This window comes from Rattus rattus, chromosome 5 (genome assembly GCF_011064425.1).
Source record: "Rattus rattus isolate New Zealand chromosome 5, Rrattus_CSIRO_v1, whole genome shotgun sequence".
In the NCBI taxonomy this organism is placed as follows: Eukaryota; Metazoa; Chordata; class Mammalia; order Rodentia; family Muridae; genus Rattus; species Rattus rattus.
The window spans coordinates 17,654,312-17,681,915 of NC_046158.1; positions in this window are offsets into that span (position 1 = coordinate 17,654,312).

Genomic DNA, 27,604 nt, shown 5'->3' on the forward strand with positions numbered 1-27,604 from the left:
GAAAAGGCTTTTTAACTGGACAAAAAGGGGGAAATGTTGTGGTTTGTCCTGAAGTTATCTGTATTTTGATGCTAATTCCACTGACCCAAGGACAGCTGCTTAGTCACATACTCAGGAATCAGGTGACTTCACCAGAACCTTTTCCCCATTGAATTTGTAAAGTACAGGTGAGGGGCAGGTACAGGATAGAAGCAGGCCTGTCATTGGAGGAGAAGGAAGGATGGGCAGGAGAGAAGTTTGAAGGAAGAGGAGGAGAGGAGGAGAGAAGAAGAGACAGGAGGGAGAGAGGGGCAGAGAAGCTGTGGCAGGACAAGATGGCAGGTGATGTTAAGATTCTGCTCTGTGTATTTACAGGTTGTTATTAATGTTCTCAAGGGATGGATAGTACTGGGCTTTGTATGTTTAAGTGGGCAATTATATCTTATCAATTGGATTATTATTGTGTTGTGTGTTATTTTATGTGAGGGTTTGAGTGTAGGAAAGTGTGTGGCTGGGCTGTGTTCTGTGTTCTTTTATGTGAAGGTTTGAGTGTAGGAAAGTGTGCGGCTGGGCTGTGTTTCCGCCAAGATATCTAGCAGATATCTTGGGGCACCGCGATGCAGACATAGCGGGTAAAAGACAACTATACCTCTTTTATTTTTATATTTTACAACAACAATGAATTTGCAAGAGATGGTTAGAACTGGATAAGATCTTTCAGTGTGTGACAACCCAGACCTATAAAGACAAAATTGGCATATAATCACTTATAAATAGGTATTAGCCATTACTCAATAATACCAGATAAAATACATAGACATAGAAAAGTTAGACAAAGAGGCAGAGAATATGAATCTATAGGTTGATGTCTTTATACAGGTGCAGGCTGGCACAAGTTAGATCAAGGCCATGATTAGACAGTAAAAGAATAAGGTGGGGACAAAGTTTTTGTTGGGAGGGAGAGAGGGAGAAGGAGGGAGAATCAAAATGGAGACAGAGAAGGATGACTCAGATCCCGGGGACATGAATTGCCAAGGTAGCTGGGATGGATTTCTGTAAACAAATTTATCTTATCTAGGTGAGTGGTTTATATCCTTATCAATTGGTTGTAAGTTGATTGTATGGATATATTGTACATTGAGTATTTAACATATATAAATCTGGTTGTTTGGTTACAGTTTGTTGAGTCTTGATGTTACTGGGTAGCTGGGACCAGAGTTCCCAGCTGGCCAAGAATGGCCAGGGTAACTAGAAATGGGAGTGGAGAGACTGCTATGGCCAGAAGATAGCTAGGCTAATGTGGCATGGTACCTCATTGAAACCAGCCAGCACTGAGATAAATTAAGGTTAGTTCTATATGGCTTTACAGTGCCAGAATTAACACCAGGCAGAGACCGCCCAGGTCTGAGATTACCAGGGCCCAGCATGGAGCCGTGATACACAGAAACCAACCTTGCCCATTTTAATTATACCGCGACATGGGAGAGTGAAATAGAATAGGATTTATGTGTGCACTGGGATGTATGAGGAGAGGAGTAAAAGAGATTGGTTGGTTTGCGAGATGTGGGGGAGGAAGAGAATGCAGAGAGGGACAGGTGGAAATAAAATGAACTTATTTGGTGGTGAAAAAACCTGGTACAGAGGAAACTTTCTGGAAAATATGATGGTTAACATAGTGAAGGCTTCTTGAAATGAGGGAAACAGAGTGTGAACTGGCCATCTCTGTAGGCAAAGCTCCCAGTGGTGAAACTGTGTTACATTAAGTTTGGTTGTATGCTGAGAGAGGTCCCATGGTGATTTCCCCCAAAACCCAAGGTGATGCTAAGGCAAAACGTAGCTCTCCTTAAAATGACAGTGGGACCCCATTGCTGAGAACAACACATTCACATAACTCATTGAACCATTGAATGTAAAGAGGTCAAAGCCTTATGAAGGCTTCATTTTTGCAGTCTAGTGTTCTAGTCTCTTTAGTACAGGAAATGTCCCTGCAGTCTACCAAAAGCAAAATGTAGAAACTAACCTACCTACTAAAAAATCATATCATCCTTATTTTTCAGATGATATATTTTGCATACATTTCAAAAATTCTACCAGTAAAATTCTAAAAATGATCAATAATTTGAGGAAAGTGGTAGTATACAAAATCAACATACAAAAATTATTATCATTTCTAAGCATAAAGAAGAAAACCCGAGGAATAAATCTTGGGTGCACTCTCATTCACCATAACTTCAAAGAAAATCAAATACCTAGGAATAAACTTGACAAAAGAGTGAAAGATTTTCTAAATGAAAACTTAAATATCTAAAATGTCTTCAGAATTAAACGGAGAAACATATAAGATTATGGGAAAACATCTCATTAATATAAACTGGTTCAATTAGTAATTTAAAAAATTAGAATTCTATCAACACAGTCTATAAATTCGTTGAAATTCCAATCAAAAATCCCACAACAATCTTTACAGATGTGTACATTATCAAATTCATGTGATAAAACAAAAGGAAACAGAAAGCAAAAGTTATATTTAGCAAACAGACCAATACTTGAAAAATTGCCAGTTTAGATTTCAGGATATACTACAGAAATGGAATAATAAAAACAGCATAGCACTTCCTTAAAAACACACATATTGATAAATGGTATTGGGAGACCCAAAGATAATTACACATGATTACAGTCATCCAATACTCAACAAAGGTGAGAAGAACATATGTTGGACCGAACCAGCAATTTCAAGAAATAGTGCTGGGCAAATTGTATGTCCATATGTTGAAGAATGAAATTAGACCCACATTTATTACGATATACAACAATTAATAGCAAATGGATCAAAGACTTCAATATCAAAGGTGAAATCCTGAAACAGCTAAAATATTAAGTCAATATCATCAATGATACTATAAAATAGGGAAAGGCTTTCTAAATAAGACTCCATTTCCTCAGCAACAGGGCCAATATGGACAAGTGAAAGATCATAAAACTAAAACTCTTCTGTAAAACAAGAGAAACTGTAAGTGAAAGGTGGGGCCACATGTGGGGGGGGGGAACTATAATAGTTCTCTAACAGAGAACTAATACTCTCATTACATGTACAGCCACTATTGAAATCAGTAGTGATATCATAGGAAACTGAGAATATATCTACATCAAGCTCCAGCTATACCACTATTGTTCATACACACAAAGAACTTTACATCCTACTACAGGGCCAATTGTTCAACTTAACATTGTTCACTGCTGCTCTATTCATAATAGTCAGAAATTGAAAACAACCTAGATGTCTGTTAATGAATGAACAGACAAAAAAAAAGCGATACATTTATACAATAGAACATTATTCTGCTGTTTAAAAATGTGAAGGCATGAAATTCACAGGTAGATGGATAGTGCTAAAAACATCCTGAGTGAGGCTCCAGAATACAAATAGGGTTTATCCACTTATGTCTTTAATTTACAATAAGAAGTCTGCAATCTATAGATCCACAGGGGTTAGGGATAGAATAAGACACTAATGGGGAAGGTTATATCAAAGTAGAACGCAGAAAGAGAATAGATAATTATGGATGAATGAGGGAGAGCAGACAGGAGGGTCAAACAGGCAAGAAAGGGGGTGGTGAAAGGAATACAATGTATAAGATCCATTTATTGATAGTACGGAAACCAGATTCAGTTACTGTTTAGAATTTAAAATAAAAATCTAGAAAATAAATCTCCCATATGATCCAGCTATGCAAGTCTTTGAAATATGTTCATAGGGTACAATGTTCTAATCCAGACATACTGGATTAACCATATTTATTGTTACTGAATTGACACTAGCTAAGAAATAGAAACAGCCTGAATGCCCTTCAGACAATGAATGGATAATGATAATATAGTACACATGTAAAATGGTTTATACAGCATATATGAAAAATACACATATTATTCAGCTGTAAAGAAAATTAAATTTGCAGGTAAATAAACTAAAAAATATTATACTGTAGGAGGTAAACATAACAAGAAAAACAAAGGTCACATGTTTTCTTTTATTTATGGTTCATAGCACCAAAGCTTCTTATATGAATATTTACCCTGGGGTAACATAAGAAACTAAAAATATAAAAAGATATCCTGTTGGAGGAAGCGATCTCTAGAGACTGTACTATCATGCTACAGATCATATGGTGAAAGCAATGAGGGCAGTGGTAGGAATCTAACCAGGTAAAAGGAGGTGCAATACAGAGGGAGAGGGAGCAAGTAGACAAATTCCCAGAAGGATGCTCAAAAGGACATCGAGGATTATATTTTTTACATTTATCTAAAATTGCATGTGATATGGATAAGTACGTTTATATGCACTTTTAGGGAAATTACATACCTGCTTGGAGAACTAATGATCCCTGCTAGAGACCCACACTAACTAACAAAAACCCTTTGTATTTCCAAACATAGAAAGATTCTTTTTGAATCAGTCAGGAGAGTCTAAGCAACTTTCAAAATAATATATTCTATCCTTATTGTCCTTAACTAACTTCTAGAGCTTGGAAGTATTACTGAAGACATGTGCATTTCGGACACAGGAGTGTGAGGAACAGAGTTTGATTTCATCTGGAATCTGAGCTTTCATAGTACCAGTAGCTGTTGTGGAAATTGTCAAGAGAAAAATTGTTTAGTAGTTCTACCCAGCAGTAATGTCTGTGAGTTAGGACAGTAACCAACCAGCATGGATTAGATACTCCCAAAGAAACCATAGTGAGACTTATACCATTGTGCCAGTGACAGTAGCTTAAAACTTTCCAATTTGTTATTAGGCCTGTTCAATAGGAAGGAATTCATACCTGATATTGAAAACCTAGCCAAAATACCCATGACAGGTAAAACCATTGGATCAAGAGGAACACTGCCACTTTTCTAAACCAGTATAATGTACAACTGAGTTCTAAGGGCTGAAGAAAATGATGGAGAAAACGTTATAAAAACAATATCCATATTATGAACATACATGACAATTAAATTAATTTAAAGATAAAATTCTAAAAATGTTATAAAAGAGAAGCAATTTGGACAGTTCATGAGTAGAAAAATTTTAATAGTTATAATGTGAGAGAGCATAGAAGAGTACAAAGGAACATACTTAGCATATTTAAAATATCAAGGAAGGAATGGTCAGCTACGTTTAGCTCTCATATTCAAAGGGTTGAGTCCATCCTCAGAATAGTAAGAATTCTCTTATGAACACACTTCGTATAATGTAAAATTTGCCCTGAGAATCATGGCTCAAAGCAGGGAGTGTCTCAGAGTATCCTACACGAATATGACATCTCTGATTAGGATATTTTCTGAAAAGTATTTTAGATTTTTATTCATTCACAGAAGAATGTTGTTTGCTCCAAACCGATGAACTCTGCAAGTACACATAATGGAAGATCATAAGCAGAGTTGGGTAATATGCCGACTGTTAAAATAATAAAGTGTAGAGGCAATTTGTTTCTGGACCAGTAACATTCCAACAGTCCACAGTGGCTCAGGTTTCAGTCACTCATCAATGTTTACCAAAGATATACATTTCTTGTTTTGCATTGGGGTCAACTATCACATTTTTATGTGTTTCTGGAGCAAATATTTTTCCCAGGATACTAGGATGTATATTCTACAGATCTGATAGAGAGTGTGGTAAGCAAGTAAAAAGGGATCTTTAGAAGAGACAAATAGCTGACAATCCCTGCCAAGACTGAACCCCCAGTGAAAGGGATTGTTTGGGTGAGGGTGGTAATGGGGGGAGGATGGGGAGGGGAACAACTGTAGAGAAGGGGAGGGGAGGGGTTAGGGGGATGTTGGTCTGGAAACTGGGAAAGGGAATAACTATTGAAATGTAAATAAGAAATACCCAAGTTAATAAAGATGGTGGGGAAAAAAAGCTCAAGAAGCAATGTGATAGGAAAAAAGATTTCAGGCAGGAAAAGGAATGAAGCCTTAAAGCAGCTGACTCAGGGAAGAGTGTTTCTTGGGGGGGGGGGAGTGACAACAGTGAGCAGCAGTGTAAAAGAGGATTAGAAGACCCGGGTTTTAAAACTTCTGAAGTCATATGCACCCATGCATGCATGTGTATGTGACTCCAGGGGTCCATTCAGGTAGGCCAGCCTTACCATTAGAGGTTCACATTGCTGTACTTGGCTTTTTACAGAGACACTAAGGTCACATGTAGGTCCTTGGGTTTATAAGGCAAACACTTTTCCAAACTGGCAACCTCCTCACCCCAAACTACAGTCTTAAGGAAACCAGTGTGAGAACTATAAGATATTTGTTAAAATCTCACAGAACAAACCCTTACTGTCTTCCCTAATCCTTGATACAAAAGTCTGTGACTATGTCTTCAACACTCTGACAATTCTTATGTGTACCCCCGAGCTTAAAAATGGACCAGGAAGTAAGGACAGCATCTGAGTTGTAAATAAATAAATAAGACTTCTCTGATGATTTGTAAGGAGCCTTGTGCTACTCAGGCCCAGTAAAGGCTATAACTACTCACAGAATACTGACCCATTCTATAAAATGGTTCCCTTTCCCAATAAATACAAAGAAACTATTTAGATCCAAATGTCCTGGTCCCTTTATCCACTGTTGCCTTTTTAAAGTTCAAAGAATAATGTAATTTCATTGATAGCTTGAAATACTCTGGGCAAGCAGTATTTTACAAATAAATACAACTATTACCAAACCAAAAAAAAAAATGAAATCTCTAGATCATATTAAATCTATTGGTAATCATGATACAGGGCTTGTTTTAACTTGTGACATCACATTCACATGTGATTTAGAATAAAGGAATTGTATTTAAAATAACAAAGAGTACATTATGAGCAGTGCAGAGATGGCTCAGTGGTTAAGAACACTTGCTACTCATATAGAGGATATGAGTTTAGTTCTAAGTACCAGTATTGTAGTTGACAACCATTCTATAACTCCAGGGAAATTGATAGACTCTTTTGCCTGCCACAAAAAATTAATAGGTTTAGGAGTTCTCTGGTGGAATTTTGGGGCTGCTTAAGTGTACAATCATATCATCTGCAAATAGTGATATTTCTACTTCTTCCTTTCCAATTTGTATCCCTTTGACCTACTTTTGTTGTCTAATTGCTCTGGCTAAGACTTCGAATACTATATTGAATAGGCAGGGAGAGTGTGGGCAGCCTTGTCTAGTCCCCGATTTTAGTGGGATTGCTTCAAGTTCCTATCCATTTAACTTGATGTTAGTTATTAGTTTGCTGTATATTGCTTTTACTATGTTTACATATGGGCCTTGAATTCCTGATCTTTCCAAGACTTTTATCCTGAAAGGGTGTTAAATTTTGTCAAATATAATCCCTACATCCCTGGGATGAAGCCTACTTGATCATCATGGATGATCATTTTGATGTGTTATTGGATTCAGTTTGTAAGAATTTTATTGAGTAATTTTGCATCGATATTCATAAGGGAAATTGGTCTGAAGTTTTCTTTGTTGAGTCTTTGCGTGGTTTAGGTATAAGAGTAATTGTGACTTCATAGAACGAATTTGGTAGTGCTTCATCTGTTTCTACTTTGTGGAATAGTTTGGACAGTATTGGTTTGAGGTCTTCTATGAAGGTCTGATAGAATTCTGCACTAAACCTGTCTGGTCCTGAGCTCCTTTTGGTTGGGAGACTTTTAGTAACTGCTTCTATTTCTCTAAGAAGTACTGGACTATTTAGATGGTTTATCTGATCCTGATTTAACTTTGATACCTTTTATATGTCTAGAAAATAGTCCATTTCATCCAGATTTTCTGGTTTTGTCGACTATAGGGTTTTGTATTAGGATCTGATAATTTTTTGAATTTCCTGAGTTTCTGTTGTTATGTCTCCCTTTTCATTTCTGATTTTGTTCACTTGGATATTGTTTCTGTGTCCTCTGGTAAGTCTGGCTAAGGGTTTATTTATCTTGTTGATTGTCTCAAAGAACCAGTTCCTGGTTTCATTTATTTTCTTCCTTCCTTCCTACCTTTCTTTCTTTCTTTCTTTCTTTCTTTCTTTCTTTCTTTCTTTCTTCCTTCCTTCCTTTCTTTCTTTCCTTTCTTCTTTCTTTCTTCCTTTCTTCCTTCCTTCCTTTCTTTCTTTCTTTCTTTCTTTCTTTCTTTCTTTCTTTCTTTCTTTCTTTCTTTCTTTCTACTTGGTTCTTGGTTGTATTTGCTTCTTTTTGCTCTAGAGCTTTCAGGTTGCTAGTCTACGTTCTCTCTAGCTTCTTTTTGCAGACACCCAGAGCTATGTGTTTTCCTTGTTACACTGCTTTCATTGTGTCCCATAAGTTTTGGTATGTTTTGCCTTCACTTTCATTAAATTCTAAAAAGTCTTTAATTTATTTCTTCTTCCTTGACTAAGTTATAATTCAGTTTAATGTTGTTCAGCTTCCATGTTTATGTTGGCTTTCTGTGTTTTTGTTGTTATTGAAGACCAGTCTTCATCTGTGATGATCTGAGAGGATGCATGGGAGTATTTCAATCTTCTTATATCTGTTGTGACCTGTTCTGTGATTGATTATATTGTCAATTTTGGAGAAGGTACTATGAGGTGCTAAGAAGAAGGTATATTCTTTTGTTTTAGGATGAAATGTTCTATAAAATCTGTTAAAACTATTTGGTTCAGTGGATTCTCTTAGTTTCTCTATGTCTTTGTTTAGTTTCTGTTTCTACAATCTATACATTGGTAAGAGTAGGGTGTTGAAATCTCCCACAATTATTGGAAAGCAATATGTGCTTTGAGTTTTAGTAAGGTTTCTTTAAGGAATGTAGGTGCCCTTGCATTTGGAGCATAGATATTCAGGATTGATAGTTCACCTTGGTGGACTTTTCCTTTGATGAATATGAAGTGTCCTTCCTTAACTATTTTGCTAACTTTTGGTTGAAGTTGATTTTATTCAATATAACATTTGGCTACTCTAGCTTGTTTCTTGGGACCATTTGCTTGGAATTTCTTTCTCCAGGCTTTTACTTTGAGGAAGTGTCTGTCTTTGTCACTGAGGTGTGTTTCCTGTATGCAGCAAAATTTTGGGTCCTGTTTACATGTCCAATCTGTTAGTCTATGTCTTGTTATTGGAGAATTGAGCCATTGATGTTGAGAGATATTAGGGGTCAATGACTGTAGTTCCCTATTATTTTTGTTGTTAGAGATGGAATATATTTGTTTGGTTTTCTTCTTTTGGGTTAGTTGAAGGAAGGTTACTTTCTTGCTTTTTCTAGAGTGTAGTTTCTTTGTGTTGGAGTTTTCCATCAGTTGTCTCTGTGATTCTGTGATTCTGCGATCCTGTGATACTGAGATCCTGTGTGTATCAGAGCTCCTGGGAGGTATGCTGCCTCTGGGATCCTGAAATCCTGGTGTGACCAAGTTCCTGAGATCCTGTTGTGTCAGAGGTCCTGGCAGTCAATCTTTCTTTGGGTGGTTCAGGAGTGGCTGGGAAGCCAGAGCCCTGAGTTTGCTCTAGACACAGGTGCAAGCTGGAACCAGTCTGTGCCTCTGGATGGGCAGGGATTCATGTTTTCCTGGTTCCTGTGGGAGGTTCCAGTTAAGCTTGGTGTTGGGAAAGATGTTGTGGCCTAAACTGTGACCTTGAGTTTGTCAGTGCTCCAGTGTTCCTGGGTCTGTCTGATTTCCTGGAAGTCAAGCTTTTTCTGTGATCCTTTGATTCTGGGTGTTTCAAAGTACCTGTGAGTTGGGCTCTTGCTATGTGTTCTAGGAGTAGGTGCAGAGCCAGCACCCCGGTGGTCTGCTTCTAGTGCATGTTTAAACTGTGATCTTGGGTATTTTAGAGCTCCTGCAAGTCAGGGTTCCTCTCGATTTTGTGGGATCCAAGTGTAGAGCCAATGAACAAGGTCTGCTCAGGGCACAGGTTCAGACCAGAAGTAACCTGTGCCACTGACTGGGTAGGGATTCCTGCATTTCTGGATCCTGGATCCTGGAGAAACCAGTTATTTTGGGTGTTGGGGCAGATGTTGTGGCCTCCTTCCCTGTGATCCTGGGCATGACAAATTTATTTTTTGATGTCTTTCTTTAGCAAATCCTAATGACAACTTTTAATAAAAATTTTGATTTATATTTTAAATTTTAGTTTATTTCAGTTTGTTTATGCATGTATGCACTTAAGTGCCATAGCACATATGTGAAGGAACCAAAGTTAATTAGGGTTCCTTACATAAAAATGAATGAGGGTTTATGGTTAGCACCATAAACTTAGAAGGTTAGCATCCCCCTAAAAGTTGGTGGATTTCCTATGGCTACATAAAAGACACACTGCCCCTAGGCTTACAGCTTACATTGTCTATATATTTTATTCCTCCAAGACTCTGAAACCCTGTATCATTAAGACAGAATTGCATACACTTACTTGGGAAAAATGGTTAGATATCTAAGAAAAGGCACTCCTCAAATGCTCCTTCTATTAGGGAGTGCCAACAATCAAAAAGCCTAGTTAAGGTGATCTTTTGGGAACAGATTCAGCAGAACTACTGAAGATGGTTACCGTTTGCTTAGAGGATTATAGGATTTACTGTACAAAAATAAATAAATTTACTACTACTACTACTACTACTACTACTACTACTACTACTACTAATGATAAGTGAAAATCTATTGGGATAATTTGAATAGGACTGGCCCTGCTAGACTCCTGTGTTTAAATGCTTAGATATAGGGAATGGCACTTTTAGGAGCTATGACCTTGTTGAAGGAAGTGTGGCACTATGGGTGCAGGATTTGAGGTGTCTGAAGCTCCGCTCAGTCTCTCCTTGCTACCTGAGAACAAGATGTAGAACTCTCAGTTCCTTCCCCAACATCATGTATGCTTAAACACTGCTACTTCTCCCTCCATGACAATGAACTAATCTTCTGAAACTGTACGCCAGTCCCAAATGAATATTTTCCTTTATAAACATCATCTTTACAGCATTAAAACCTTAACTAAGATACCTGTTAAACATACATTTTTCTTCCCCAGTACACTGTAAAACAGAAATCTCATCTATGCTCTAATGCAGCACAATGGGATCATATGTAAAGCTTAAGATGCCTTTGTGTGTCTTGAAGCAGGAATAATAGGATTTAAATGACCATTTTTAAACTTAGCTCTTTTCTAAGTTGTATCTTATTTCGTCTTGAAAAAATAAGCACCGTGTCTTTATATGCCCATAAATAATCCATACATTCATATATCTTAAAATTAGGCATACACCTAGAAAAGCAATTACTAACTTAGTAAAAAAGATGCACACAAATTATGTTAGTTTTTACCTAAGACTTAAAACCACACATAAGACAAATATATAAAAACAAGTCTAAAAAAACATACCTAATAGTTAAACAGCAGGAAAAAAGGCCTCATAAATACCTACATTAAATAATTGTAAATACTTTAATGAGGTGCTCAAGGAACATATAACAATATTGTAATTAAAGTGGAAGATTGTTATTTACTTTAAACATCCAGTGGTGCTCAGTAAGGACAAAACATTAAAGCACAGTTTGTCATGTAGATTTAGAATCAAATGAGTAAGCACATTATTTTTAAGTTTTAGTATTATTAATATTTTTGTATAAATCATCCAAGATAATGTGCAAAGGGGTTGTGTGTGCCCATGAAGAAATTCTAAGAGTTTGTAGAGATCTCAACAGTATAGAGCAAGGGGTAGGAAGAAAAAGAACATTGCTAAGTACACGTGTAGATGAAGTTATTTTTTAAGGTTTATTTATTTGTCATATATAAGTACACTGTAGCTGTCTTCAGACACACCAGAAGAGGACATCAGATCTCATTATAGATCACCATGTGGTTGCCTGGATTTGAACTCAGGACCTCTGGGAGAGCAGAGAGTGCTCTTAACCACTAAGTCATCTCTCCAGCCCAAAGAAATTGTTACATACAATAGAGAAGCAATTTTTGAACTCTGCTTATATATAGAACTTAAATTGATTTTGAGGCTATTATCTCAGAGATGATTTAGGAAGTTCCACAAACTAAAATGCAGGTCACAATTAAGCTGTGAAAATGAAACTAACCTCTGAAGTAACTAGAAGCTTGTCTATCTATAGATTTTTCAAACCAGGACATCTGACCATGAGAAAAAAGAATCCATCAGGTTTAAACACTGTCAGACGCAGTTTGTTCCCAGTGTAAAAAGCTGCATTATGGACCACAGCAGCAGGTGATGAATGGCTAGTGGCTGACCAGAATTCAAAAAACAAAAACAAAACAAAACAACAACAACAAAATAAAACAAAAAACTGAGAGAAAAGATGAGGATGAATTTTTTAGAGCGCAGGAGGATGACATAGAAGAAAAAAATAGCTCTTTATTTCTGCAGAGTACACAAGGAAACAAGAGGGGGAAAAGGCAAAAAAAATGAGTTTTTTTTTCTGTAGTTTTCACTGCAAAAGACTTTGAAAAGGGGGAAGGAGAACACTGGATGCAGGAGATAACAACTAGAGAGTGTTGAAGCAAACTGAAAAGCTGCATCTGGCTGTGAGGTAAAATTTCTGAAAAGAATCTGCCTGCAGAGAGTGATTGGCTAACTAGAAATTTACTATCATAGAGTGATTGGAATGTTTGTCAGTCCAGAGGCTAATTACCTTATCGTGAGCTAAGCTCTGGCCTTCCTGAACAATCATCCCTTGCCCTTTACTGTGTAAGAGCAAACATCTTGTGACAATAAATAAACACTTTTTTCGGAACATTAACAGATCACTAGCTTCCACCAACCCAAAGGCTAAGAATGTCATAAAATACGACTGAAAATCAGGTATCATTCTAATAGGTTTGTTTTGGATGTTACTTGTCTTTTCCCCTTTGTGTTTTAATATTCTCTCTTTAGTATGTTTAATGTTTTGGATAATTATGTGACATAGCAAATTTCTTTTATGGTTCAGTTTATTTGGTGTTGTGTGTTTCTTGTTCCTTGATAGGCAGGCATCTCCTTCTCTGGATTGTAGAAATTTTCTTCTACGATTTTGTTGAAGATATTTTCTGTCTAATAGGAATAGAGGAAGATATTTGCCTTCCTCTATTCCTATTATTCATAGATTTGGTCTTATTACAGTTTCCTATATTTCTTGGCTATTTATTGCCTTGATTATTTTTTAGTTTTAACATTTCCTTTGGTGGGGGTATCCATTTCTTCTATCTTGTCTGCAAGATCTTATATCTCTCTATACTGTTCGCAAGTCTTACCTCTAAGTCTGCTATTCAAGCTCCTAAATGCCTCATTTCCAGCTTTCCCTGGCTCATATTTCCTTTCAATTTTATTGTCACTTGAAAGTCTTGAACTGTTTTATCCCTTTAATCCCACTCTTTGTTTGGATTTTCAATATCTTTTAGGGATTTATTCATTTCCACTTTAAGTACCTCTAACATATTCATGAAGCTATTTGAAATCCTTGTTTTAGGTTTCAGATGTATTTTGTTTTTTCATTTTTTATTGGGTATTTTATGTATTTACATTTAAAATGTTATCCCTTCCCCCTTTCAACACCCTCCTCCTGCTTCTATGAAGATGCTTCCACTCCCATCCACCCACTCCCACTTCAATACCCTGGCATTTCCCCTACAGCCTTCACAGGGAAAACGAGCCTTCACAGGACCAAGGATTTCTTCTCCTATTGATGCCAGACAATGCCATCCTCTGCTACATATGTGACTGGAGCCATGGTTCCCTATGCGGTTCCAAACCCCTTCATCTCCTTTCAGTGTGTATTCTAGTAAGGTCGCTGGGGTTTATTGGAGGCATATCATTCTGGATTTTATTGAATGCATTTTTTATGCAGGTGTCTGAGCATCCGTGTTTTTGAATAATTATATTTCGATGTACTGATATCTTGTCTTCGGTAGGTGAGTGTTCCTTTTCAGGATTACTATTTTCCTTTCTGTTTTTCACGTGAGGTTAGTGGCCATGAGTTGCCTGGTAGGAGTGCTTCTGAGATTCCCCCAGATGTGGTTACTGGGGGCTCAAGTTAGAATGTGGTTCTTTTTATTGGGAGCTGATACTTAGGGAAGAAGATGTCCTAGAAGGGGCACAGGAACTCAGGTGGTCCACAAGAGAACGAAATTCAGAGAATAGAACCAGAATCTTTTTATTCTCCCAGGAATGTTCATCCACAGATAGCATGAAGCTACAGATCTGTGCATGAGACTCGAAGATTTGACTTGGAAAAGAGGAACGAATGTGAAGATTTGAAAATCACTTACCTTGGTTCTTGGTCTATTTGCTTCCCAGGACCAACAGGTTCCTGGAAGATGCCTGTGGAATTTAGTGGGAAAAAAGTAGACCGGGGCGGGGGCGGGGGTGAGGGTGTGTGAGAGAGATTCTAAAATAATATCTGAGTGATCTTCTACATATGAATGTCAGAGAGGAAGAAGAGGCTACATCATGTCATCTGCTACAGTGCTGGGGTTAAGACCTGGGGATTGGATTTGGAGGAGAGGAGGGGGAAGGTCTGAAAATGGACAACTTCTTTCCCTGACCATCATGACCAGCAGGTTCCCAGGAAATCACTACTGAAATCTTAAAGTTAAGCAATATTTATTTATGAGTTGTGGAAAGAACATAGATTTTGAAAGTTATAAAATTGAAGGAGCAGTTTTCTAACAGAAAGAAATCCATAGGTAGGGTATGAACATTTAGCCTTCTGCATATGCCGTTTATGTAGACTCATCACACAGTTTAAAGAATGTATGTATGTTCTACATACCTCTTACTGTACTATGCTTTATATGATAAAAAGCATAGTACTTAGAAGATACATATATTAACATCTGACAATAATGTTAACCCTATAAATTGGCCATAAACCAACTACTTAAAACTAAAAGTAAAATACTGCTTCAAAGTTATCAGAAAAAATATATGGATAACATACACAATTCTTCATAGTAAAACAAATCTGTCAATGTTTTAATTTCTAAAGAAAATATATGATTTTGTTTTTTATTGCTAGATAACAGGTAGAAGCATTGTTTATGCTTTTGAAGTGTAATGCATTGTTTGAAATTAATGAAGTATACTAATGATGGGTATAACTTTATAAAAGCCTAATGGAAATTGAACTTTGCAGTTTTCTATGTTTTTAAGGCAAATTAGCAATCTTAATGAAGAAAATGGGATTTCACATGCATTTTAATTATCCTGTAACCCACCCCTGTAGTTTTGTTCCACTGTGTAGTTTCCAAATTCCTTTCTTTTTTTTTTTTTTTTTTTTTTTTTTTTTTCGGAGCTGGGGACCCGAACCCAGGGCCTTGCGCTTCCTAGGTAAAAGCGCTCTACCGCTGAGCTAAATCCCAGCCCCCAAATTCCCTTTCAATTCCCGAAAAACTTGAAAAAAAAGGTGTAGAATTGTTGCTGATATACTAAGAATTCTGCATATAAATTGAAGAATAAATTTTGAGTATATTAAAAATATAAAAGGTGAATGGTAACAAGGGAGAAAATGTTTCAAAGCTTTTGCTAGCTGGGATAAAGGATGTTCTCTCTTATGTTGAAAAGAATAGTGGGCCAAATATGTCTCTCAGGTCACCAGGCTTTAAGGCAATTTACTCCTGTCCGTATTTTTATCAGCATTTCTCCGTCTATAATCCCTGACCTTTCAAAAGTTTTGGACCTGATACATCCTCTCCCAAGCTGAAGGTCATGCTCTTTTCTGTTTGCTGTGTCTGAAATAGCTGAGTGCTTTCATCCTAAATCCATGCTTTGCTTTCTGGACGATCCAAGCATCTGATTAGCTCCATCTTTTAACTCTCATCTCAGTGGCTTTAGACCTTTGACCTAACTGTTTCTGATGTTCTTCCATATTGCAATTGATATAGAACAGCAAAGGTTGATTTCTAATGAGGAATGCCAGACATCCTTGTATGTTACTGAATATGGAGCCAATGGAATTCTGCTCTCTGGAGAATTGGAAACGTTTATTTAAACATTACTAAGCATTTACTTTCTTTATTTACCTTTATTTTATGCTTTATAAATAAATTACATGTTATAATCAAATTTTTAAAAAAGCTAAAGAGCATGTTAAAGATAATAAAATTATTTTTGTCACATTTTTATCATATCTTTTTTACAGCAGGTACTCACTTCCTTCTTTTATTTTATCTTCTCTGGTAGAAATTTTAAAGTCTATGATTAGACTTGTATCATTAAAATAGATTTACGATTTTGAATTTCTTTTGTGATTACCTTAGTGACAAATGAAAATAAAGTACATATTTACACAGTTAATAGTGTTTATGTTGTATTGTAAATTAATGTCCCCAATCACTTCATTATACTCTAAAACTCCATTTCTACATCAATATATATGTTCATCACTTTACAGTATTCAAGATTAACAGAAGCATTTAGACCCAGTAAGATGTATACTATGTTTCTTATAGAAGTAGAAAATACCTAGTGATATATGGGTACGGAGAAGTGGCAAACCTTATGCACTGCTAAACATGTAAAATCCCTAGGGGAGCTTGGTATTGCCTCAGTATCTCAAACATAATCATTACAGAACAATTACTCTAACTCCTCAGTATCTACACCAGAAAGTTGAAAACAAGTACTCAAAACATCCATTCTTAAATACTTATCATAATTTGATATCTCATTATCTATGAACAAATGAGTGAGTACCATAATGTATATATACATAAAATGGAATATTACTAAGCTCTAAAACGATCGATGTCTTAGAAATTATTACAACAAATATAAATACTGAAATTATTAAATAAAGTACTAGATCACATACAAAGCCACACAGTTTCACTTTTCTGAAATGTCCACGAGAGGAAACATATAGAGCAAAACTTTATTCCTATGTGTTGGTGGCTAGAGATAATGTGAGAAAATTGTTCTAGCACTAGATGTTTTACAAAGTCCTACATTTGAAGCCTCAAATATTATATAGCTTTGTTTTATTTCACTTGCTCACTTTTGTTACCTGTTTTAGAGGTCAAAGATATCAATTTATTACTCAATTTGTACAATGCAATATTGTTTACTCACAGAAAAAGGACTCTAATATGTAGAGAGAAGGATGTCATTCTTGGACTTTGGTAGCAATTATAAAGATGATATTTCATTCATGAAGCCTATAACTCTAGTACAAAGCATAGGATCCATGATAAAAATGAACACTCTAGCACTGTTTACAGTACAACCAATTTAAACTTATCCCAGAGTAGTTTACAAATAAATGAGACTCAGACTATGGTTATTTTATTTTGCTTTGAGAATTACTGGTAGGTAGTCCCTAATCTACTCTGCCGGCCTGACTACCTCCTCATTGGTGTACTCCAGATACTTACTGTTTCTTCTGGGCATGTGATCATGGTCCATCTTCCTTCATGGCAGCTTCCTCCTCCCTCTCGTTCTTTCTCCTCTTCTTCTCTTCTTTCTCTGTCAATCAGGTCACTCAAAGTCTACCTACTTCTAATCACTCCACTAATTGGTTGTAGCCAATTGTATTTAACCAATAGTTTTAAATCAAGGAACAAGGTTTTCACAACGAAAGCTTGTAAACATGAGAAGTCACTCATAGGCTAAGACCTTCAGGTATAAAACTTAGCGTTACAACACATAGCAACAGACAAATCCTCAACAGCTGTCTGCCCTGTATGTATGTATCATTTCTACATGGTGTGCAGGCAAGAGTTGGATTAAGATCTCCATAGGTAAACTTCAACTGCAAAGAAGCAGCTTTCTCTTTCCTGGTCTAAGTACCACTCCAGCTTCCCTTTTCTTGTTTGTGGGGGAATGCATCTTTGTGCTCAGTCACACTCTCCTAATTTAAATTTTTGCCTTAACATTAGCATTATTTTGATAACACAAAGCTACATAAATGCAGAGAACAGTCTCCACTTTATGAATGAGTCTGGGTGCTGCCTGTGCCACTCATGAAAGGTGACTTTGTATGCATGCCCTTCAGAGGGTTTAGGGTTTTATTTCTGTGATACCTCGACCATAGCAACTCTTCTAAAATTTATTGAGAGTGGCTTACAGTTCAGAGGTTTAGTTTATTATTGTCATGGCTGAAAGCATAGAGACAGACAGTGGTGAAGTAAATGAGAGTCCTATATATGTATCCAAAAGTAGCAGGAAATGAACTGGCTTGATAATCTGAAATCTCAAAATCCACAGTCTAATGACACACTTCCTCCAACAAGGCACATCTCCTAATAGTTCCAATCCCTATTCCAAGCCCAAGTATTTAAAAAAATATGTTTGCGGAGGCCATTCCTATTCAAACCACCATATTTTACTCCCTGCCCCACATAGTTTTGTGACTACAATATAATACTAAATCCAACTTCAAAAATCCCCATAGTCCATAACAGTCTCAGACTCCTTTAAATGTCCATAAATCCTAAGTTTATTCCAAGATTACGAGAACCTTTTTAACTGTAATCCCCTATAAAATCAAATGAAAAATGATCAAATAATTCCAACATAAACTGACACAGGATATACATTACATTCCAAAATAGAGGAAAGGGAACATAATAAAGAAACACCAGGCCAAAACATTCCATAAAATTAGTTGGATAAATTACAAACTCTGCATCTTCCTGTCTAATGTCAAAATACTCCACATGTCACTAACACTTTTAGATTTGATGACTTCAAGACATTTCATTATCTTGGGCTAGATCTACTCCCTGTTAGCAGTTTCCTTGTCTGGTATCCCAGAGCTCTGGCAGCTCCAACATTTTGGGGGGCTTTACCTTTGCAGCATTACACAACTGCCTCTATATGGGGCATCCCTGTCACATGTCCGGCTTCAATGGCTGTTCTTAGTCCATCACCACATTTTCCTTTCCTTGAGTCTAAAGCCAGAACCATGTTGCAGAAGCTGCCAAGTTCTGCTTCTTGCAGGCAGACTTCTTTATCAATGGAAAAAAGCAGCCATATTCTTTCCCAAATATCACAAGAATAGTTCTAGGCCATACATTAAAAAATCTCTGAAACTTCCTGAGCTAGGCTTCCACAGTTAAAAATCACCCTCAACAACACAGTCTTCCATGTTCCTTTTAGGACAACCCATTAAGTTACACTTAAAGCCTTCAACTGCTTTTCTTATCCAATGTCTCAAAGTCCACATAAATTCGAACAATAACTTACCTGTTCAGGCTATTACAGCAAAAACCAAGTCCCTGGTATCAACCTTTCTGTCTTAGTTAGGTTTTTATTGATGTGAAGAGAGACCATGACCATGACAACTCTTATAAAAGAAACAAAAATCACTGGGACTGGCTTACCCTGCAGCGATGTATAGTCCATTATTTTTATGATATGAAGCATGGCAGCATGCAGACAGACATGGTGCCAAACAGGTATATTTTTGCTCTACATCTAGATCTGCAGGCAAAAGGAGGTGAACTTGCTTGAGATTATGAGACCTCAAAGCTCATCCGTTAGTGACACACGAAGCCACGTTTACTCCAACAAGGCCATATCTCCTAATAATGCCAGTCACTATTGACTATGTATTCAAATATGGGAGTATATGGGGGCCTTTCCTATCATATCACCATAGACAACATCACTCCCTTTTCTTTGTCTCCAACTTTTAAGAAACCCCTAGGATCTGAAGGTTGGCTCATCACACTGGAGGCTGAAACTATAATCCCAGTGGATACAATGTCCTTTTCTGGCCTTCATGGGCATCAGGCATGCAGAAAGTGCACAGTCATATATGCAGGCAAACACTCAGACCTATAAAAGGAGAAATGAAAACTCTGAAATATGTAGAAAGGGGAGAAACCTGTGATCTATATTTTTCAGGTATTGAATATTCGAGTGTAATAAATAGCTTTGTTGATTAAAGATCGCTAATTCTTATTCAACAGTAATGAAAAACTATTTTTGTTTAAGACAGAAAGTAATTATAAATGCTAGCATTTCCTGCCACATATAATATAAATATGTTTTGGATATAACTGCAAATTCTTTTCTGAATTACTGAGTAGGATTAAATAAGTTTCTGTTTCCTGAATTCTGTTTTGAATTGTTGCTCATGTACTGCTTTAAATCTTGACACATTTCTTGGGAGCTTCTTGGCTTTGAATATGATAAAAAGCTCATGTATGCTGCACAATGACAATAGAACTAAATCATGTCCACTTTCTCCCTACTTGAGGAATTTCATTGGTTCTCAAAAAGTCTACTTGCATAGGTGATTATATAATAATAGAGATGTGTTGTAACAAATGCATCATTAGATAATTATGTCTTTGTATTAGCAGCATGGAGTTACACAAACATAGTGAAACAGCCAGTCAGCTGAACTGGCCCCCTTTAACCTTATTCTTTTTTATCTTTTTAGAATATTTTGAAGGCAGGTTTATTGGGAAGCTGCTCTCTGGTGAGATCACTGGAAGGACCGAAGCCAGAAAATACACCATGGGAGAGAGGGAAAAGAGAAAGAGAGAAAGGGCAGACACACAGAGACAGCTTCAACCTTCAGTAGGTACACTACAAGCACAATCACATGGATGAATCTTTTGATGTAGCACTGCAGACTCCTACAGCCTCATTAACATGCTCTAAATATAAAGGAAAACAAACCCATTCATGAATGTCATGCACTCCTAATTATGTGGAATATGCCTTTGTTACAGGCATGCAGTATGTTTGCTCTCCCAAGTCCACAACCTCCTATGGATATTATTAGTAAGTATAAATGAATTTATAACTTCATTACAATCTTATGGAACCAGTGTTTGGTGAGTTCCATGAGTTTAAGTAAAAATATTAGGTAAAGGAATTACACGCATTTATATTAATTTTAAGTAAACTATAGAACATTCTACATTAAGCCCATACACACAACATTTGAAAAGAAGAAAGATAAAGTAAATTAGGTAAAAATATGAAAATAATTAGTGATGCAAACACAGGTTATTAAATAAACTATAAAATAGTTAAGCTTAGTGTGCTAGTGTTGTTGTGGAAGACAATTGGAGAATTAATGTTGGGGAATCATTCTGTTAAAAATCCATCTTCACTAATTTCTTTCTCAGTCCATTTATCATTTGTATAAAGGAGGGCTATGTGGGCGTGGGTCCACCCTGCTGCTGGGCATGGCCTCGGGTGAGTTGGGACCCAGGGAGTTTGTGCCACCCCAGGGCAGGTTCCCGGCTGTGAAAAGCACCAAGCCACAGCTGGAGCTGGTTGGAGTGAAGCAGTCCTGAACTCTCATCAGGACAAGGTTTTATAGGAAATGAAAGTAAGTGAGAGGCTGTCCGGCCTGGCAAGTATCTAACTGAATGTCTATATCAAGCCAAGAGGCGGGTGTTCTGAAGAAGACTGTATACGATCACAGGCAGTCTGAAATACATCGGAAACAATCAGACTAATATTTGCTAGGAAGTAGCTAGGGAGTAACTCTGGCCAAGGGCAAGCCCTGGGGTCATTTCCGGAACTTAGGTGTAGCTTGGGTTCAGCTGAGGGCCAAGTTCTCAGGCTTTTTTTTTTTTTTTTTTTATTTTTATTTTTTTTTTTTCTTTTAAGATGGAGGCCAGATTTGGCCTCTTAGTTTCTCTTATGATAAAGCCTTCTGAAAAATTGTCATCCTAATTTAAGAATCATTAATGAAACAGAATGGTAGGGGAGTCTACAGCTGCAGAATTCAGATTCTGTGCTCAGTCATAAATGAAAGAAATGCAACAGGATATGAGGGTGGTATATACTCTATATTATTTATTGAATTATGTTATTATGCCATATTTTCATTCAATTATCCATAATTTGAGTAAAGTTACAGTACAGTATGCTATCATTTCCCTAGGCCAATTTTCTCTCATATTACTATCTATGTGACTCTTGCCTTGATCTGTGATTCTGCTTTATCTGTATTAAAAAGTTTTCAGTGTTTATTTCCTCTTAATATCATTTCCATTTGAATTGTTTATCTGTCTAGGAGATAATCATGCTTACAAGATGGTAGATTGAACATAAGTTATATCTTATCTGTCTTTCTTTCTTAGGGCCTGTTGGTTAAATGACAATGAATATCAAATCCCAAAACCACAGGTATAAAATTTACCATCTCAGAAGTTATAATAAAAATTTCTTCCAGATCTAAAATGCCTGAAGTAGAATTTAGGGAATAAAAAAGATTATCCAAAACTACCTGAAAGACATAAGGACATTTCGTGTCACTATAAAAATATCTCAGGCTAAATGATTCACTTTAAAAGGAAGTATATGTGTTTCACAATTCTGGAGTGTAGTTCTGGCACCTGACTGGATTCTGCTGAGGGCTCAAGGCTAAAGAGTGTTGCATGGCAGCCTCATACAAGAAGGTCAGGCAAAGATAAGCAGAAATGTATATGTCCTTGTTACCTCTCAAACTCTGGCAACCAATCTATTCTCAGAAGTGTTAACTTTCTTCCAGCATGTGGATATTCATTCTGTTTAGATGCAATGCCTCTATGTCTCAACTGGGTTTTGTTAGGTACCCGTGTTAAAGGATGTGACAGCTCAAAACACTGCCACACTGAAAGAAAAGTTTCTAACACACGAGCCATTAGGAAAGAAGCCACATCAGAGATCATTGCTGTACGAAGGCAATGCTTCTTGCCTGAGCAGACCAAAGGATAAGTTATTCATGATTATATCATTTGACATGCATTGTTGTATTTGCACACATTGGTCTGTAATCTTGGTTGTAGATATAAGATGGACTACAAACAGAAAGCAAGAGCATAGTTTATTTAGATACTTAAGACCTGAAATTGTTTTGACATAATTGGTCTAGCATGTATTATTAAGGCTTTGCCTCTATATGAACTAATAAGCTTATACCCCTTTCATTGCAGGGGGAGCTAAATTCTGTTCAACTGCTTGACACCAAACATTTAGAAAATTCAGACAAAAACAAATCCAAATGACCTGAAAGTGTAAAGCCATAGTCAGAAATAGACGTTCACACTTTGTTTTTCTTCTCCCAGTTTCAAGGTTAGTTATAATAGGAAAAAAAAAAACCTAGAGCTTAATTTTGTTTTGTATTTAAAAATGTTGGTCTTAGTATTTTATTGTTTATATTTTATGTATTATTTATATTATTACACACTATTTCCATTATTACAATATTTTATTTATAATATTGTAGAAGATAAAAATCTGTCCCCTTTAAATGTTAATGACCTCAGTATATTACAAAAGTATCTTAAATCATTGTACTATTGTTCTTACTGACCTAAATCTGAGAATTGGTTTAGCTATATTGAAGGTCATAAATAATATGACCTATAATTACCATAACTTAGGAAAACGTTCAACTTTCAGAAGTAGAGCTTGAGATGAAGTTGACCGCCAATGGTAGCCAATCTGAGAAGTTAATCAACAGTTTGTTATAAATCCTAATCAATTTTTATTTTCTAAGTAATTGTGTTAATGCACTTTTGTCACAAAATTAATTTTAGAGTGTTCTATTAACTCATAACCATCTCTAAAATACTTGTAGATAATTTAAAGGAGGATATTAAAATAAATGTGACAATTTTATAGTATATGACATTTTGCACCTAATACCAGGAAATGGCAAGTGCATATCACAAAACATACCTTTCTCATGTAACCAACTCTTTCAGTTACCTTTCATTGCTATGACAAAATACTGGAAAAAGGCATGCTATAGAAAGAAGAATTTTTTGAATTCATGTTTCTAGGACAATCAGAATCCATTGTGGCAGGGAGGCAAGATAGCACACATCATGCATGGCTGACACACACAGTCAGGCCTTTATGATATGCGCACTGTCAGTACTTCTATCTTCTAAGCTCCTACTATCATAGTGTATTAAGCTCGGCATATAAATTCCAACTACTTTTCTAGTCCAAATTTCCAAACTCTTTTACAAATTCTACCCCATTTTCTTTATTAACTTTTATAAAAATCTCAGTTCTGTTACTATGATATAATAGCTTGACCATGTCAACTTAGAGTAAAAGAGTTGATTTGTGATTGCAGTTCCAGAGGGATACAAAAAAGCCCATCACCATGGAAAAACATAGAGCAAGTGGCAGGTATAACAGGACAAGCAGAACGATCACATCTTGTTGTTTCAAGAAGAAAACTGAATGTAGGGTGAGGCTCTAAACACTTGCTCTACCCCAAATGACACAACCTTCAAAAAGGTTACAGATCCTACAGCTTCCATAACCTTCCTAAACAGTGTTGACAACTGTGCTCTAAGTAATCAAGTATAAGTATCCATGGGAGGCAATTTTCTTTTAAACTACCACATAGTCCTTGCAATGATGATTTCTGCTGTATGTCCTAGAGTCACCAGTCAGAGTACGTGCTGATAATGTCCTAGAGGTCAGTCATTCCAGTGAAGAACAAGTAAGCTATAAGTTTTGAGGTATCTGAATGATATTTAGAGTTTCACAATCATGTAGAATCATAATTCAGACAAAAATCTCAATTTCAATCCCATGCTTTTGCTATTATATATAATATATTGTATATTATATTATTCAGAAAGGTGAATGTTGAATGGAATCAGCGATTAAACCCAGCTTGTTCTGAAGACCCCAGTTTGATATTTTATTAAGCCTACTGCAATGGAAGGAATCAAACATAATCCTAAAAATTTTGAACGGATTTGATGTCCACTTTTTATATAGTTTATACATACTAGAAAACATGTATGTTTGTGTTTCTAAGTAATTCATCCTCTCCAAAGATACAAATTCTACCTATTAGCCTATTTACTAGAATACATGTTCTGGACAAGCAAATAAATATGTGCATAGTTTCCTGCAGTCTCTATTGCAACAATATAGTAACTACTATACATGAAGAGGTAGAAAGCCTTTTCAACAAAGTCAACAGAGGTCGGCTGAATTCACCTTCATTCAGGAACACCTGGTTCAGAAGTATCTAACAATTTCCATTTAGGATAATATAACAGGTGGTTCAGGAGGAGTAAAATTACAAAGATTCCCCCCTCAAAATGGTAGCACATTAATTTATTTAAAATATGTCCCTGGTAACAAGGAGCAATTACATTATATCTGCAGCTTCTGAAGTACAATAGAAATCTCTCTCTTTCATGTGTGTGTGTGTGTGTGTGTGTGTGTATGTGTGTGTGTTTGCAGTTAAACACAAAGAGGTAAGTGTAGAGTCCTCAATTTACAGAAGATGACTTCCTTTATTGCGTAACACCTTATTTTTATTACATTTTAAAAAGTTATTTTTAAATTTTTCATACAGTATGTTTAGATCATAATCTTTCTCTTCCCAGAATATTCCCATATAATCCTTGTCTCTTTCTTTCTCTGTCCAGCTTTATGTTCTTTCTGTCTATCAAAACAAAAAGACAAAAACCAATAACCTATAATAACAAAAAAGAAATTTAAAAATGCTCACAAAACACTGAGTCTATGTTTTTGTTGTGAGTCCTTCCTGCACTCAAGTGTGAAGTGACCTCACTTCATTGATGAAAATTTATTTTCATTCTCCCAGAGGCTATCAATTACACAAAGCTTCTTGTTTAGGGATGGGACTTTGTATTTACTAACTCTTGTCCCAGCTGGGTTTTGTTTGTCTTGAATATGTGCAGTTCTTGTGCTGTTATCATAGTTGTGTCTGGATGATATTATTTACTTGGAGTCATTTATCACCTCTGGCTCTTACACTCTTCCTTCCTCATCATTCATATATATCCCTGAGTCTTGAGAGAGGGTGGTTTGATAAAGACATCACATGTAAGACTGAGTGCTTCAAGGTATCTCACTGTCTGCACTTTTTATAGTTTTTGTATCTGTGTTAATTGTTGTCTATTTCAAGAAGAAGTTTGTCGACTCAAATCCCACGGGGAAGAGAGCTGATCACCCAGGAGTGCAGACATCCTGAGACCACAGGACAGACTGCCACCTCTGCATACCTCTGCTCACATCCCTGGTCCAAGGGGAAACTGCACAGTGCCTGTGGACACAGGGATTTAGGAACAGATAGCCATAGGTACCTGCAGTTTTGGTCTGCACCCAGGACCAAACAGAACCGGCCAAACGGCTCCCTTCACCCAAATCTCATGGGGAAGAGAGCTGGGACCTCAGAAGTGTGGATAATCCTGAGAAGTCAAAGGAGACTACCCTCTGTCCACAGTCCAGACCCAAGAGGGAATCGCATAGCGCCAACTGTGCCCTCTGGATACAAGGGCCTACGAACAATCAGGGACAGGACCCTTTGATTCCTGCCTGTGCCTAGAGCTGGAAGACAGTCTCCAGGAGTGCTGACACACCTGAGAGCAGAGTACCTGTTCTCAAGAAAGATTGAAAGAAAACAGGAAAACAGTTCTACAGGAGTGCTGACACAGAGGGCTACAACAGGGTCAAATCACTCTCAGAAACAGCAAACACCAGAGACAACCCAATGGCTAGAGGCAACTGCAGAAATATAAGGAACAGAAACCAAGACTACTTGGCATCATCAGAGCCAGTTCTCATACCAAAGAAATTACTGGATGTCCAAACACAACAGAAAAGCAAGATTTAGATTTAAAAATCACATTTTTGATAATGATGGAGTACTTTAAGAAAGACATAAAGAACTCCTTTAAAGAAATGCAGGAAAACACAAGTAAACAAGTAGAAACCCTTAAAGAGGAAACACAAAAATCCCTGAAAGAATTACAAGGAAACACAACCAAACAGGGGAAGGAATTGAAAAAGGAAATAGAAACAATAAAGAAAGCATAAAGGGAGGCAACCCTAGATATAGAAAACCAAAGGAAGAGACAAGGAAGCGTAGATACAAGCATCACCAACAGAATACAAGAGATAGAAGAGAGAATCTCAGGGACAGAGGATACCATAGAAAACATCAACACAACTATCAAAGATAATGTAAAACACAAAAAGCTCCTAGCCCAAAACATACAGGAAATCTAGGACACAATGAGAAGATCAAACCTAAGGATAATAGGTATAGAAGAAAGTGAAGACTCCCAAATTAAAGGGCGAGTAAATATATTCAACAAAATTATAGAAAAAAACTTCCCTTAACCTAAAGAAAGAGATGTCCATAATCATACAAGAAGCCTAGAGAACTCCAAATAGATTGGACCAAAAATGAAATTCCTCCCGTCGCATAATAGTTAAAACACCAAATGCGCAAAACAAAGAAAGAATATTAAAAGTAGTAAGGAAAAAAGGTCAAGTGATATATAAAGGCAGACCTATAAGAATTACACCAGACTTCTCACCAGAGACTATGAAAGCCAGAAGATCCTGGACAGATGTTGTACAGAACCTAAGAGAACACAATTGCCAGCCAAAGTTACTGTATCCAGCAAAACTTCCAACTAACATAGATGGAGAAACCAAGATATTCCATGACAAAACCAAATTTATACAATATCTTTCTTCAAATTCAGCCCTACAAAGGATAATAGATGGAAAACTCCAACACAAGGAGAGAAACTACACCATACAGAAAGCAAGAATATAACTTCCTTGCAATGAAACCAAAAGAGAGTCAAACATAAATCCACCTCTAACAACGAAAATAACAGGAAGCGGTAATCACTGTGCCTTAATATCTCTCAACATCACCAGACTCAATTTCACAGTAAAAAGACATAGACTAAG